Source organism: Phaenicophaeus curvirostris, chromosome 13 (assembly GCF_032191515.1).
Source record: "Phaenicophaeus curvirostris isolate KB17595 chromosome 13, BPBGC_Pcur_1.0, whole genome shotgun sequence".
NCBI lineage: Eukaryota > Metazoa > Chordata > Aves > Cuculiformes > Cuculidae > Phaenicophaeus > Phaenicophaeus curvirostris.
Genome location: NC_091404.1, coordinates 6425049 through 6441017, shown reverse-complemented (window position 1 = coordinate 6441017; position 15969 = coordinate 6425049). Strand labels below are relative to the sequence as shown.

At 36.5% G+C, this 15969-nt stretch overlaps 1 protein-coding gene across 4 annotated transcripts in view; it reads right to left on the bottom strand.

The window, feature by feature from the left end:
- Positions 1–15969, bottom strand: part of TENM1 (teneurin transmembrane protein 1) — a 662362-nt gene that overhangs the window by 453220 nt on the left and 193173 nt on the right. The gene's annotated exons all lie outside the window — the stretch shown is intronic.

Genomic DNA, 15969 nt, shown 5'->3' with positions numbered 1-15969 from the left:
AAGAAAAGGATAAAGATGAATCCTTAGACTTGCCTAAACTGCATTTTTCATAAAAATTAACACTGGCAGAATGACAGCTAGAACACATCCAAGGGGAGGGAGCAGGACTGCTTGGTGTGACACAAAGGCATAGAGGAGCTGGTGTAAAATGAACCTGCACCCTTAATATATTTTTCAAGTCTTTGAAGTACTTGGAAAAGAAAAAAAAGACCTGTTCTCCCTTAACCCCCATCTCACTGTATAATTTCAGTGATGATTTGAGCATTAGTTAATATTTATAAGCCATGCCAAAAAGAAGCTAATAGATACTGCTACTTCATAACTGTAGTAATTTAAACAGACGTTGAATGGGGATTTTGTTGCTGCTATTGTCAAATGTGCAGTCAAGTTCACAAAAATCCATTTTTTAAATGGATCTCAGTTTAATAAACACCAGTGAAATATACCTTTAATGATTTGAGAAACATGATTTAAAAATTAATGAGCGCCTATATTATCTTACAGAGCTTAACTTGCCATTTCAGATAACACTACGGACCGATAGCAGCTACCCATGTATTTAAAGTTCAATAAATAGCCAGTGGCAGTAGTAGCACAAGGAACTGCAGGTAAACACAACCACTGTAGCACTTCTTTTTCATTCATCCCTAGCTGCAGAACTCCTGCAGCAAAGCTTTTAAACAGCTCACATGTATTGGAATGAAGCTGGAGATTGTAATTACCCTGCATTGGCCCTATGTAAGAGCATCTCTGAGGTTTAATTAACGAGGAGACAAAGAGAGCATAAAGCCTCTGTTTTTAGGAGACAAAGTGATGCAAGTCCTATCACATAAATGTTTGCTAGCTCTAGGAGCATGTGCAAAGAGTGTAGAAGAGAAAAATTATGAGATTCAACAGAGCTGGTTAACCTTGCCAAGGTTAGAGGTATCCCCACCCTCACAACATCGGAGTTTCACTGAGCTAAAGGAAGATGACACCTCTTAGCAGCTATTGTTCAGTCTTGCTGTTTGGTAAACTCTGCCACATGCGAGGAGTAGGCATTTATTTAATGTAAAGGTCTGAGGATACCTACTTTGTCACACCAGGGTGGCAGTTCAAATGCAATACAATTAGCTGTCTAGAGAAGTCATGTTCCAGAAAGGAGCAGAAATAACAGCAAGAGCCTCTTTTCTCCTATTAACAGGACAAGTCCACTGAGAACCAATCAACTCTGCCACTGCAGAGCCTGTGCGAGGATTGTTCTGCACTAATAGACTGGAAGAAAGTAAATAATGACTTTTTAGTATTCTGAAAGTTCCCTCCAAATCACAGAAGGCTCTAATAGCATAGTTACCCATTTAAAAATAATATTCACGTTTCAGTAACATGAAATGCTTGGAATGATTCATAGACTAAGCTTCAAACCCTTCCCATCCCCCACCACACCACAAAACAGGAAGAAGCTGTTACAGAAAATGTTTTTTGCTTTACAAACATGATAGTTTTTGTGTAGTGCCTCACCAGCTGGCCTTTAAACAATTACTGAAATAGCATTTTTAAACTGAGTACTAAATTCAGTGCAGTATTTAAAGAAAAGCAATGGATTTGGGAAGGATGCAAATCACACATTTAGTGTGCTTATATTTCTTCCTCAGTAGAGGTTATGGGCAGCTGATGCAAGGATGCACCTCTGCATTGACTGTCTTACTTAGACTTCTTGAGAACATCAAACTTGAGCATCAGTTTGCCACTGCTCATTCTGCTGAACTTCTGTGGCATGCCAGCCACAAGAAAAATGCAGACGTGTTTTACAACGAGGAGAGAAAGAAAACACATTTAAGTAACACACTTAAGTATCAGTGTGTAAAGTATCACATATATAATCTTGATTTATTTGTAACCACACATTCAATAGCATTCCAGAAACTAAAGCTGGGCCCAAGAATACAAGTCCAGTGGGACAGGAGTTTATTTTGAATACAGCATACAAGAAAAGGCTAAGGCTGCTGTGCTACAAGGACAAAGCAACACTTGCGAACAGGCTAAAAACTTTCATGACCAGACGTATTTGATTCCTAAATAAAGAGATAAGCGCGTCCCTGCAGAATGGCTGCAGATACACACTAAGGTACAACACAGCCTAGTTTCAAGAGTAGATTAATAGTATTTGTAACAGACACAGTTTGTTAAGACTTTAGAGCAACTGTTGAGTGTACACCGCTATGTATTGCATAGTTGTCTATCATTTACCATATATAAGTGCTATTTCACGCATTTTTCTCTGTGATCGTATTCTTTTCACGTAATATCAGAAATCTTGTCTATAGCTGGTTTTCTAAAATAGCCAGACAAACAGGTATTCATCTTACCACATGAAAGAATGAAGTTTATCAGGACTGGTATATTTGGACTAACTGTGCAACAAAGCATTCATTTGGAAAACATTGGGTTATTCTAAACAGAATAGGTCCTTTTCTTTCAACCTACACTTGACTTCTGTAATTTAATTTTTCCAACAGCTCTCCACAGAGATTATATTTTCTTTCTAAGGCAGCGCCTTTGACAAGCATTTTTGAAATGGGACAGGATGGCTTCAGACATGATACTGTAGTTGAACAGTCTTTTCACCTGACTGAATAGGGACACTATACAACAAAACTTCTGCTCTGCAATTCCAGAAAGGATTCACCATGGATGATGAAAACAACTTCTAAGGAAAGAAGTACTTGCTTCAACTATCAGCCCTACGTTATCACAGAAAAACGAGGAGATGGTCTGCAGTTTAAAACATCTAATTGATTATAGTACCTACTGCTATAGGCTACAGCTAGTTTCTGAAAAATCTTATCCAACCCAGTTCACCTATGCTTACTTTTAATCAAAGCATATTATTAGCACATTCTTTCTCCAAACTCTTAGAATAACATTGGGTGGAAAAAAGTAACAATATAAATGCAATTGTCTAGAAAAAACAGTTTTCCTCAGATTTTCACAATTAAAGCATGATGTTCCTTTAAGGAGACACAGAACACAATAATTTACAGCCACAGCCCATACACTCTTTCCTGCATCCTCATCTCCTCCCATGAGATTCATACACTACATTACTTTGGCATTAGGCTAGTACTCCTTAAAAGCTGGCTTTCAGCCTGGATTCTGTTGGCAATTAAACCACTATATTGTTCAGATTTATATAAGCCAAACAAGACATAAATGAAAACAAAACAAACACAAGAAAACCAATAAATCCCATTAGTTCTGTAACTCAAAATATAATTTCACAATGGGTATTAAAATATTTCACACCTCTTCTGTAAGAGAGAGCATCTAATATATCACTGCCTGTTTCAGATATGCAGGAAGCCAACAAAGCTGCAAGGGATGTGGTGTGATTACTCAATAACTTCATTAACTTTAGAAACTGCGCAGAGATAAATTATACAACATAGACTATCACGTACCTCAAAATAGGTTCTATTTTTCTCACTATGTTATTAAAAGTTTTAATCACATTAAAAAAATAAAGATAACGATTCTTGGAATAAGTAGCAACTTGATGCCTAGATCGTGCGTGCCACCCGGCTGAATATGTAGCATAGATAAACAGGGCCAACAGGAGAAGGTTGGCTGCATCTGCTGACATTCATCACTCTTCTTCTCAAGCCAAGGAAATCCCTACAGGAGGAAAATTTCATTCTTCATTAAGAATGTCTTCATTAAAAATCAGGTGAGTAAGGAGCTACTGCAGCATTTGTAGCTATTTGTACCCAGAGAGTGCAGTATCATCTTAACCCACGTTAACATTCTAATTAGTCTAGCTTTGTAACTCACCTGCAAAGTTTTCTTCCTAAGGTTCCCACAGAATCTAATTAGGGCTGTCACCACTCTGCTAACCAACACTGATCACCCGTTAATGAAGCGGTGACTTGGGGCATTTGCTGGGATCTCCCTTACGGGTGGTGCAGGTTTCACTCAAGTTCTCCAAACCCCGATCAGAGCTGAGCTGCTGCACATCTAGCAAGCATACATACAGAGGGACAAAATGCTTTCATAAGCCTTCCCAGACAAATATCCATCGAGTTCTACACAATAGTCATTTCCTTAATGGTAGTTACACATCATAATAGCCCATACTACACCAAAATGAAATGTATGCTCCAATACTTCATTTGATTTTCTTTCTTTTCTAAAGGGAATACAAAAAAAGTAGACATAAGACCCAATGAGCCAGTAATGCCCTAATAGAGCAATCTCTGAGTATTAAGAAATGATATCATAACAGCATCAGGAATTATCATAGCAGTAAATCATCACACTCAAAATGTTATGAACAGGGCTAGCTGTTACCGTCTAAGCAATAACTTGAAGTTATTTGCTCCTGGAGAAGCAGTGACTGTTCCATGTTGTTTTGGGATGAAGATAAGCCCATCACACAGCAGTGAAATGTGTCTTGCACAGGGCAGTCCCAGCAGCTCTCTTCACCCTTGGATCACAACGTGCAACCAACAAAGTAAGTGAAGCTCAGCTACAGCAGGGCATGTAGCGCCTGCCGTTCTCAGCAAGCAAGTTGGTGCCTTGGAACTTGTGGTTCATTTGGAAATTAGCTGCCACACACACAGAAAACTAAGCAACGATATCATTGTTAGTGTGAAATTCACCAAAGTGGTGCGTGATGGAGTGTTTCTAACACACGGCGAGAGCTAGGGGACAATTCTTGTTCTTACTTATACTGGGTCCAAAGAGAGGATCATGCCCTAAATCTCTGTTTTAGGAGGTGCATATTAGGAGATAATAGAAAATATTTCCTACATTTTTCAAGACTGTTGTGCATATCCAGGATAAATAAAAACATCTGAATGATTTGAGAATTATAATATAACTTTATATATGCTATTCTGTTATTATTAATAATTTTGAAAGGTCTTGTTCTAGGATGCAGGGTACAAAATTCATTCATCAAGAAGGCCCACAACATATTTTTTTAAGTACTACAGTATATGTACATGAGATTGGAAACCGTACAGTTGATCTCTGTCACAAATAGCTTATTATCCAACAAGTAAGGATAGAGATTCAATAATGGAGTACATGAATATGTAGGGAGGATTAGACATGGCTCTGCAGAATGCTGCAAAGAGTAGAAGCATAGAATGGTAAAAAAACCCAGACAATACAGAAGCATGGAACAGTATGGGGAAAGAGGAAAAGCTAAAAGGTGAAGACCTAATTGGGGAAAATATGCAAAGATTCATAGGGTAAGCAGGGTAGATTAAATGAGATAAGAGATAAAGACAAATTATATCGGAACTTTGGAATATGCTTTTACTGCTAGAATCAGGTGCAGTAAAATTCAGTGATGGCTTAGAATTGCTTAGAGAGAAAAAGTAATAATGTTTGGAGTTGTGGGAATGGAAGATTTCTCATCTGATCTCTACAAAACAATTACCAAGGAAGATGAAGGACAGGACAAGAATAAAGGAAAGACAGAATTTAACTCTATTATAGAATGGAAAAAGTAAGTCCCGGGTAAAAATGGATAGAAAAATAAAAGCAGGTAATATGTGAAGTCTCAAAAGGAAAAGTGCAACCATCAGTGAAAAATCAAGAAAAAAGTAATTGAAAAATTCAGAGAAAACATGATGAGAAGACTAGTTTTGAAAACGGAGCTGTGTGGCCACATATTTATTTTCTCTTTGTTGGTTTTTTTTTTTTTTCTTTTTTTTTTTTTTTAAGTTGGTTTTAAAGCAGCCTGTCAGAATGATCTCAAAGTGTTACAGAGGAAGCACCATTTTATGAAGAGACTGATTCACTTTTAGCATATATATCAGAATTCTTTTTTCTATTATCCAAATAATTACCTTTTTTACATTCAAAGAAGTCATCAATACTTATTTGGTGATATACCTCCTCTGTCCTTCTGTTTGCACCATTTTTGGACAAAACCTGCACCTTTTTTGCACAAAACCAAAATCCCATGTCAATAAAGGTTTTATCTGCACCTCCCCCCCCCATTTAATTTGTAAGAGTGAGACTTTTTGTGCTGTACTCTGCAAATACAGACCCTATTGTACAAAATTGATACTTTAGCCTTTTCATGATTCTCTTGGTGATCCGTAAATCTAGCGTCTCTGCAGATGCATTATGAAATGACTGATTCTGCAAGAGTATTCCTTTGTATCTTTGAATGTTTTAACAATGCAAAAATAAGTTCGGTTTGGAACTTTCTATCCTTTTCCTCTTTTCTCTCTGAGGAGAACATGCAATATTTTTTTTTTCTCTTTAAAAAAAAAAGGGGTAAAAAAGCAACCACACTTCAGCCATTAGTGTTCTCACTGAAACTGCAAAGTATTACACTAAGTGTACCAGCATCCCTTTGACAGACACGTATAAGTGTACCTACTCACTACTGCAATGGAAAAAGTTAGTGATTATATATACTGAAGTGATTGAGCCAGCAACGACTATAACAGAGGCAAAAAAAAAAGATTAATAACAAGTGCCAGTAAAAGAACAGATTGTTTTATGAGAAATGAACGACAAAATAGGCAGCAATACAGTATGTCCTTGTCCATTGGCTGAGAATTGCTAAGGGAAGAAATAAAAAGACACAATGCCTGAATATTGGTAACAGCTTTGCTAGAAAGACTTTTAAATTAATTTCTCCCCTTATCTCCTCCAATTCACAGTGTGCAGATATGACAGAACAGGTATTAAATTGTTGCGTGTTTCTGGAAAACTCTTCCTTATTAACAATGCTGCTGTTTCAAGCATTACAACTAAGGAGAATGCAGAACGATTTACCACAAAACACTGTTTTTGTATGCTAAGTTAGCATACCATTGCTACAAATTAAGTATTGCATGTTTGCATATTCCTAAACACTGAAATGTAACCCCCTCCAACACCTTTGAATAATGTTGATCCAGTTAATACACAGGGCAGGAAAACCTTTTTATCATTAAAGAAAGCAAAGCTTCAGGGTAGGGATATGACACATGCTTTAGTCTAATGGCAAATATTTGCATGCAAGCAATGTTCAGGAGTGAATAAAATGAATCAGTGTCTAAATGAATCGTTTACTATGATTCCATAAAAAGCTTTCTACCTTTATTTAGACAAACATCTTGATTTTTCTGCAACAGAAAATGTATTGGTTTGAAGAACAACCATAAAACACCCACATATCTCAGCAGTATTGATAATCCCATGACATTTAGAATAAAGTAAAAAGTAAAGTTTGTGAACTGTCCCAAACAAGAAATCCCACACAACTGGTGAAACTCTACAGCCATCAGCAAAAGACTGTTAATATCCTACTGTAAATCAACTTACTTGTTATTTATAGCAAATACTAACAAACAGAACTTGAGAAGGATATTTGAGTCAAAAACGAAGTCCAAAAAGAGAGACCTTAGATTCCCTCCCCACCCCGCTGCTGTTTTTTACCTCAAAAATAATTTTGAGGCAAGATCTGAGTAAGTCAAAATCTGAATCAGAAATTATAGTTTTGGAGAAAATATTCTTTTATGAGGTACATAGATGTACATTTTAATATATATAATTTAAAGTCAAAATATCTGATTACAAAATAATTTTACTGTTTTACCATAAAATGACTGATGGATACTCTATAGCCAGATGTTGCAGCTACACACATGAGACTGAGCACAAAAATATGATCCACTACTGATCTGTGAAAGCAAGGGGTACATAAATTTCCACTCTCACCTGACTCCAAGGAAAGCAACCAACCACAGCCACCACCACCAGTGGAGCCCACGGTTTCCTTTGGTTTGGTCCTTTAATAAAATATCTGAGGAGCAGTTTTAGAGATACCACAAAAAGCTCGTGAGTTACCAATGGTTTCAAATCAACAATGCTAAACATCAGAATGCAAATCTTATCTATACATTCTTGTACCGATTCCCTTGCACTTATCCACCATGGCATTGATGTAAAACGAAGTAAATACTGTTGAGATTTAGTTTATGGTCCATCTCCCATTTGTGTTCAAACCCTATTTTGTGCATTCAGTGCACTTCATCCCTCACTTCAACATTTTTCACAACAGGAATTTTTCAACTCCTTTCTCCTGAGCAGATGGGCTCTACACACATGAACACATGTGATGGAAACTGTGACAGCCACTAGTATGTCTGGCACCACCAGACTGTAATGAAAAATCACCTGTGCTGCTACAGCATGCAGTTCTGGATATGAACTTAGTCAACCCATTCCATTGCTTCTATTTTTTTATCAATATTTTATTTGTTAGAGTGCTTAAATTAAATCCCCATAGCCAGAATAACTAACTTGGTGCATATTTGTTTCTAATGTTCTCAGGGGAATGAACAGACCTGCTTTCTTATGAGCTAGAATCCTAGCCTCTTTAACAATAACACTAAACAGATATTGGCATTTTTCCTGAAAACATCAAGATTTGTTGCTCTACAACAAATTGTTTCTGACACAGTGTCAGTGTATTGCAGCTTGAGAAAGGATTTTGGTGAAAACAAGAGAAAAATCTGATTGCAAATAAATAATAAGGCTCACCCTACTAGCTGTTACTGTTATAAAAAACAGCTACTCCCTTCTTGTAGGAAAAAGGCTAATTTATATATTAAGAATACAAGAAACAGCTGAAGTCAGTGATGGACTATTAAAGAATTTGGTAAACAGACTGCAAATGGTATATTTCTGATATGGAAGGCTTTGCAGAGTGCTTGAATATTCTGGCTCCAAATCAGCAGAACACTTAAGTAAGTGTCTTAATAGGATAATTATACCAATAAGTATAAAAGTCGTTTCATTGATTTTAGTGGTGTGACTCGAATATAAGTGCATGCATATTTGAAGTATTTTTCTGCATGGTCACCTTTAGTGTCCATCTAAATAGGAGCGTTTATAGCTATTCCCGATTTCAAACTGGACCTTTATATTCCAGATATGTCCATATTTTATTTTGAAAACAATGCAACAGGCTTTCTTTTGCTGTTATTTAAAACTGAGCTTTTTGCTGTTGCAATAAAACAGACCAATAAGCTCAATAGAATAGAAATAGGAATTGGGCAAATTTCATGTTGATGACACTGTATTATTAATAAATTACCTACTGTGAACTTTCTATGAATTATTAAAGAAAATAAATCCTATTTTAAAGTGTTATAGATACTAGATAATTTATAAAATGTGATCATTGAATTATAATTCAATCTTTTCCTCTGGTCTCTCTCAATACTTCCATTTCCAAATGGCTTCTAAAATGTCCATGCAGGATTATTAGGTATAGCTGTTTATATATGAATTTGAATGCTCCTACTTCAGTGCACTGTTGTCAGCCTTGCTATGTACCTGATGCACAGTGGGTACCCACAGAAGGATAATTGCTTATCCAGAATTCATTCTTTGCTGTGAAGGTCCTTTGCACTGCATTTTCTAACAGGATGTACACACATCTCCTTTTGCACCAACATTTAGAGTTATTCCTGGTCCTCACCCCTGGACAGGGAATGTTTAATTGCATTTTAAAGAGAATGACAAGGGGAAAAGCAGGTAAAATGTGGAGGTGTATGTCAAGTACTCGACGTTTACTAGCAAATAACCTTTCTTCTCCAAGTTCAGTTCTGCTCTCTAACAGTTGACGGCTCCCAGCAGTTCTGGAAGCACTTTCTCAAAGCGCTCAAAGTAAGCAAAAACAGCATACCTGCCATGCCTAAGGCTAATTTGGGGGTGGCACAGCACTTAGCAAAGGAACGGTGAAGTGTCCAGCATGCTGATGTCTGGATGTTGCTGCCTGAACTCTGGTAAAATGCACGGAGACAGGTTTGAAATTCTCCATTCCTACTTACGCAACCAGACTATAAATATGCAGAGATGCACTGGTCAACTGGTGTGCAGAAACTGCAGATTTTACACGTCCTACTGATGAAAACTAAGAGTTGGGTGACTGTAGTGGGCCCACACTTATGCAGTTGAAAGAGTCTTCCTCACACTGGGGATATGAGTTTTCTACAAGGGGATATCTGAAGAAGGCAGGAAGAGTAATATGACAAATCCAGGTTTCCTCAAGTAGCTGGCCCTAAGCTGCTTGACGTTATAAGGTATAAGCTACCCTACCAAAACAGTTTTCCAAATCCAGTGTCTATCTTGATATGTTTTTAAGTTGAAAATAAAATGCAAAATCTCCTTAAATATGGAAATAGAAAACACAGGGACAAGCTCTTTAGGCTTGTAAACCTACAGAGAGCTTAATGGAAAATACTATGCACTGGAATGATCTATTTTTATTCTAGCAAATGAATTTTCTCTTTCTTCTGCCTGCTGTGTTCAGATACAAATCAAAATAAATCTGCAGTAATTAAATTAAGAGCTTACACATGCGGTTTTAGGTTTTTTTATACCGTTTTTTCCCATACTTGACACCTTTTTATATTTTTATTTCTCAGGTGAATTTAGTGTGTGCCACAAAGGACGCTGCCACAGTTACCACTGTTCATGCTTTCCCAGCTATGTAAGTCCTGACCTGCAGTTACAAGTACTGAGGTACTTGGGTTATATAAAAAAAAAAAGAATTTTTGACATGACTGCAATTGCAGTTTTAAAATTTGGAAAACTGCCTACCAGAGAGAGATTAGGATGAGATCAGCCTACTTACACAGAATTTTATCTAAGTCTCCAGAGGCAGAACTTTAGTACACTAACCCACCTGAAAGCTACATAACAATTAGGAGCCAAGAAAATCACCAAACAATCTTTCTGGGAATAGAGAGAGCAATGTTGTACAGATTGCTGCAACCAAAGAGAGATGCTCAGAATACTAATTGTGACATTACTATTTTTTTTCTTAGCTGCAAATAAAATCAAATTATCACTAAAAGGCATTGTTATACATAGTTTTAAGTGAAGTTAGATGCGTACAGCATCTTGTAGTGATCCTATGCTATCAAGGAACAGACAAAACGCTGTGCTACTCTGTCTCATTGCTCCAACTCTAGAATGCATTGAGGTCCAAACAAGTGCACAAACGTGCTTGGCAATTTAAGTGAAAGACCTTGCAACTGCCATCATGCTAGAAGTCTGTGGTAGGATTTCACCAAGGTAAGATGCATCTTTGAGCCCTTGTGCATTCAAATGACTTGAGTTCCTCTAATGTGTTGATATTTCTAGCCTTGCTGCTCATTGACAGCCCGAGAAACACAATACTTTGCTGAGGAAGGCAGCAAAGTCTTCAGCCCCAGCAATGTCTGGGGAATTGCTGCTTGGTGCCACAGGCCTCCCTTGTGTTGGAAAGCATTGAGAGTCAAAAGAGAGAAGGAACAGAATGGAATCCCTTTTGTGGAAGTATCAGTGAAATGCATCAGCTGGAAGATACATATTTGATTATTTGCTGCCATTTTGATACTAGCAAGATACATCAATGTACTCAATTCTTCTAATGCTAGTAAAAACATATGATTATAGAGTATAGTGATCAATTGTATTTACTGAAAAACATATTTTATCTGTAACATTATGGCCTACAGGCACAAACCCAAGGATATATTAACATATTAAGTATGTCTGGTCTTTGGTCAGCACTGATCTTAAGAATTACTTATTTCATATTGCCTGTTCCCAATTCACTGGTTTATAGAATTTGCTGGAAGAAGTAAGAACATCTCTACCACATACACACTTTTACTAGACTAAACTCAGAGAGATGATTAAGCTAAATTAATACATCAATGATTTGTAAAATGAGGCTTTAAAGACTGTAAAATAATTTGAATTACGTAAGAATATATTTATCTTAAAGGACAGAACTCTGGAATATTGCAAGGAACTGTCTCCAGGGTGAATTACTGAGAAATCGCACTCCTGCAATTCTATAACAACTTCTATTTTTTTATTTTATGTACATAATTAAAGGAGTAATAGCATCACTACTTGAGAGTTCAAGTTATCTCTAAAAATATACTTTAGTTCTATCTTTAAAAACAGTATTTTGATGTTATAAGCAGAAACGAGAAGAGTATATGAGGCCAAAATTCAAACGGTAAGGTACACGTGTACGTGATTCACAGTACCAGACAATGTGAAAATTGTCACCTTGGCATCATGGATTTCCATTCATATCAAAAGGAGGTTTTGTTGCACAAAAGAATAAAGAATCAAGTGTACTACTATTTGCTTTTCTGCATCTGAAACTTACACTGGCTCTGTAAATGTATCTTGGAATCAGTGTGAAATACATTGTAAACATTTTTAGCCTGTGAAAGTAGGAATGATGTCACAATGAGATGTTAATGAGACGCAAGCAGAATAATTTGCCAGGCAGTTGATGGCAACGGATAATTCAGTAGATCCTACCCTATATTAAGACATCTTAGCTAAGAGTAGTAAATACAGAATTAAGTTTTACATTAATATACAAAATAAACAAACACTTTATGGAATTATGGAGTAAGATGGAGGAATGGCAGGGAAAAAAAAGAAAAAGAAAAAGCCTGTCAAACATGGATAAAGCTTTGCTTTTTAAAGTTCGAATAGATGGCTATTCCTCCTTATCTGTAATTCTTAGCTGTCGGGAGTAAGTTTTCAAAAGTGTAAAATGGATAGAACATTGAACGTTATCGTTCTAACTAAGAAAGTTTCCATACCTAGGGAAGGTGACTGCTGCTATTAGAAAGCTGAATTTCTTTTCGGGAGTTTCAATAAACTTGTATTTCCTCTAAAGTTAGTGGGGTTCTTTGCTTTTGATTCTTCAGATTCTTTCAGAATTTAGGTCAAGTTAATAAAAAAAATCCAGATTGACCAGAGCCCTAGTTGAAGGATCAAAGCTTACCATCAAAAAGGAGACTCCAGAGCTGGGAAACTCCAACTCGTGAGCATTTTTTGAAATAAAAGTTTACAGGTGTCCAAGTAGGTCCACAATAAATGAAGACCAGCAAAGGAACAGCTGGTTTCTGTTGTCATAGCATAGCTGTTAACTGTTTTTATCTCAGTTTAAAAGTTCCGAGGATTGAATGCTCACAGTGATCTATCTTCAGGAGCTTACCATAATGCGTTATTAATGTTTGTAAATTGCTTTCACAACCTTTAATGAAAGTGAAAGGGATGGTACTGTTGCAAAGTAATTTTCATTGATTGCCAAGATATTCTCAGCAGTCAGTCTCCTGTTGCACTGTGACAATATTACTAGAGAATCTTGATATGAGAACCAGTTGAAATGAATGTTTTAAGATCCTCAGAGAAAACCTTCCACTGTATGGAGGGGAAGTCTCAAACGTTTTAAATGGTACTATATCCAAATAAAAACTGCAAAGTATGTTTTATCTTTTACAGCTTGTAAATTCAAATGCATCTTGAAAATATGAATGCCTTAAAGATGCATTACACAAATTATCCAGGAAACCACATTTCATCTTGAAGGCCTGTAATATTATCAAGACTTGGCAATGGCTATGAGCTATGCTTTGACATATATTGCATCTTCTTAAAGGACTTCATCGCAGAACCTTTCCCCTGACTGTACAAGCTAGCAGGAATTTATAAAGTAGTGACATAAGGTATGGTTTATGAGAGTGATGTCTAACCACGTACCTAGTATACTTAATAATGCAGATAGATCAAACTCTTTCTCCCATAGCATAAGGTTTGTTAGTGTTCAATAAGAACAATAAGCTGTCCCATAAGCAAAATAGATGATTTTCTGTGTTTACTGCAAATATAATGAACCATAAAGCACAATGCTTGCCAACCACACGGACGATAATGCTTTTTGGTTTTAAACACAGGCTATAACCTGAAAGTAAATGTTCCTACTGCTGCAAGACTAAGCTTCTTGTTTTGATATCAGTTATCAGTATCCACAAAGAAACAGGATATAAGTACCACAAGGAAGAGAGAGATGTTCAGAGCCACACAAGGACTAAGGCAGCCTGATTTCCTGAGAAGAACCCTTGGACAATTCCCTGCATTCATAAATTTTCTTTGTGGATCCTCCTGTGTATAAAAGGTGCAAGTTCTGACCAAAACACCTCTCCAAACATGACAAATTAATTATGTGTTTTTCTGTTGAATAATCTTTTAGAGTGGCTTTCCCTTAATCAGGGCAATTTAAAAATCCTTTTGTTTTCTGCAAAGCCACGTATCTTCACTAGAATGTTTGGAACATAGTTTTCTTTGAAAACTATGTCTTCCTGTTAATGTCAGTCATTGGATTGAAGAATACCATCATATCAGTCAACAGGTTAAAAATTATTGGAGGATACAGACACGCAGACATCCCACTCATACATATGAATTATTGTACACATATAAGCTTTGTTTTTGTTAGAAACCACAACAAAACTTTGATTGTTTTCAGTATCAGTAGGGGTTCCATTTAAACTGCATACGCAATTAGCACATTATTCATTTTAGACACCAATTCAGCATAAGATTTTATTTTAATGCCATCCACACTCATCATGATAAGGTAATTATGCTTATAAGTAGCTAATAATTTCCAAGTTTAGGTGTTTTAAGTTGTTAATGGGTTTTGAAGAAGCAGAAAGGTTTAGAAGGTGAAAAAGTTAATTTTTTAAACAAGCAAATATGAGAGAATCTTTAAGGCATTAAATTTGAGATATCTATCTATGGAAAGAATAGCTTTGAAATGAAATTGAAAGAAAGTTGAAGAGCTACAGACAAATCAAGTGTGCTTTTTTTTGAATCCTATTAAGAGTAGTTAATTTAAAGTTTAATTAATGTTTTTCTAAGATGGACCCTGTGAGTAACTAATTCTACATAAACACCTCATCTTGCCTCCGTAAGCAATGCTACGTAGTAATTTTTATTAAATTATATGAATTTTTTTTGGTTCATCATCTTTTCCATCTTAGAGACCAACAAAATGAGATCTGTACTATAGTGGCTCAACAACTGGATTTTTCAGTCAAATTCTATAAGATCGAACATCAGTCAAAAGTGTTTGCTGAGACCATCCCCAGATTTTAGCAGAAATCATGTCCTGGATGGGCAATATGAGACAACTGTGCTGTAAGACACGGTTACAGGAAGACTGGATTCAGAAACCATAAAGCTAGTTGTCAAGCCTCAAGTATTTACGTTGGGTACCTAACAATCTATGTATGCAAGAGCAGTTTGTGACAGTAATGGTAGAAAATATCTTAGGATTGCTTATAACAGTCAGTTACATATATTATCAACCCTTGGATCTGGAGGTACAACTCTCCCTCAGCAGTACATATGCTTTAAAGCCACAGCTACTAAACCCAGTTTCACTTAGGGTTGATAACTACCACCAGCTATTTTCTGCATAGCCTACAGCTACGCGTAGCTGAGCATGCCACATTCAACATTTTTTCCCAGCTACTTAATGATACTCTTTATGCAGCTGGAAAAGCAACATTATAAATAGTACTCTTGAGAGAGACTCTAGGTAAGATGCATGCTTAACAGTTCCAAACAAAATATATGATGTTGGATGTTGAAAAGATGAGAAACCAACAAGTTTTCTCGCCTGCTAGATTTTTATATAAGGGGACTGAAGTGAAAGGATATCTAGGAGCCACAGAGCCTGGTCTGCACCACCTAACATTAGTTTGAACAGAAATCAAACTTGGCAGAAATCTCAGAATGCAGAAAAAAAATGCGTGAATGGGAAAAATAAGAACTGAGATCCCAATATTCTGTCTTGGTAACTGTTAGCAGTGACTGCAGAGGTAGGCACTGCAGGCTACAGTTTTCAGACACAAAAAAGGCTCATGTTTTTCCAGCTGTGCCTTCCTTACATCCTTATCCCATCAAGGCTAAATCACTGTACTAGTCTTCTCTGTCACCTCTAGTCATGCCTGCCTTATTATTATTTTAATCCTAAGTGACATAGCAAAAGCCAAATTCAGGTATTTTAAAAACATCTATTATCAACAACAAAGGATAGCATAGCTCCAATGGTGAAATGGGTAACTCTTAATACAGTACCTACTATGGCATTATGCACATTTG